Below are 1,594 nucleotides of genomic sequence, written 5' to 3'. Positions count from 1 at the left end.
CGATTCACACTCCGTACATCAGAATTCATGAAACTATCTGCAACATGTGCAGCCATAACACTTACAAAAGCAAAAGTGAAAACTACTCACATCAACTTTACGATATTTACAAGAAGTCGCTTGAAGAGTACATCTCTTGCGTAGTTTTACCAGCATTAAGGGAACAACATGACGAGTTCTTGCTAAAAGAATTCCTGAAACACTGGGAAAAGTTGGGTTGATGTGTTTCCGAGAAGCTCTGCCTGATGACACACACATTAATCTCAAGAATGTTGTGTTCGATTTGATTAAGCGAGAGCGCGAGGGAGAGCAGGTTGATAGTACATCTTAAGAAAATTTGTGGACATGTATCTGGAAATTGGTAATGGTCACCTAGATTACTACGTGAACAATTTTGAAAATTTTATGTTTGAGGATACTCGAATTTACTATGCTCGAAAGGCTGCTTTATGGATTTCGGAGTATTCTTGTCCACAATATATGGTAAAGGCTGAAGAGTGCTTGCAGAATGAGGAGCACAGAGTTGGCAATTATTTGCACTCCAGCAGCAAGAATGCGTTATTAGAGATGGTCCAAAATGAACTACTTGCCCGTTATGAAATTCAACTTTTAGGGAAACATGATTCAGGTTTCGATGCCCTGCTTAGGGATGATAAGAAAATTGATATTTGTAGGATTTACAGGTTATTTTGTAAAATCCCCAAAGGTCTCCAACCAGTGGCAAGTATTTTTCAACAACATATAATTAGCCGTGGCATAGACTTAATCAAATGCGCAGAAGACACTACTAGGAACAATAACTCATCAAGCAGTAGAAGGATACATGGACTTGAATTCCTAGAGAAGTTAATTGAAATTTATAACCAGTATGTCGGTTATTTGGTGCATGAATTTCAAAATGATAATTCCATTTCTCAAGCTCTGCACGAAGCTTTGGTGGTAATTTGCAATAAAAGAGTTGGAGGAACCACAAGTGAAGAATTGTTTGCAGCTTTTTGGGATAATTTGTTGAAGAAGGGTGGCAGTCAAAAAAGGACCGATGATGATAATATTGAGAGCCTGGTGGAAAAGGTTGTAAAACTTGTTTTCTATGTGAGTGATAAAGATTTATTTGCGGAATTTTGCAGGAAATACTTAGCTAAGAGATTGTTGCATGATAGAGGTATAAATATTGATGATGAACAGAAAAATTTGTCGAAGTTGAAGGAGCCCTGTGGTTCAAGTGTTATATCAAAAATGGAGCGTATGGTTAAGGATTTCGTAGTTTCGAAAGAAATCCAACCTCGAGTTTAACAATTCCGCATATAACGATATGAAACTAACGTTGGATGTCACAGTATTGAATGCTACACGGTGGCCAACTTGCAAGTCTTCCAATCTTTATCTACCTTCTGAGATGGCTGCATGTCTTGTCAAATTTCGGGAATTTTATTCTCTCACATATCAACATCGTACACTTACATGGGTATACTCCTTGGGGACCTGTGACATCATCTCCAAATTTGACACCACGGTAATAGAGTTGTCAGTAACAACATATCAGGCAGCTCTGCTATTGCTCTTCAATGAAGCTATAAAGCTCAGCTATGAAGAA

At 38.0% G+C, this 1,594-nt stretch overlaps 1 pseudogene; it reads left to right on the top strand.

Annotated features, from left to right (window-relative positions):
• The first annotated feature begins 345 nt into the window (after positions 1-345).
• On the top strand, positions 346-1,293 carry LOC149243397 (cullin-1 pseudogene; annotated as a pseudogene).
• Positions 1,294-1,594: the final 301 nt, after the last annotated feature.

The sequence above is a fragment of the Pinus tabuliformis genome, chromosome 8, assembly GCF_031772625.1.
Source record: "Pinus tabuliformis cultivar Carrire ecotype Pingquan chromosome 8, CPIR1, whole genome shotgun sequence".
Taxonomy (NCBI): domain Eukaryota; kingdom Viridiplantae; phylum Streptophyta; class Pinopsida; order Pinales; family Pinaceae; genus Pinus; species Pinus tabuliformis.
The sequence above is the reverse complement of the archived record's forward strand: the minus strand, read 5'-3'. Positions and strand labels throughout refer to the sequence as shown.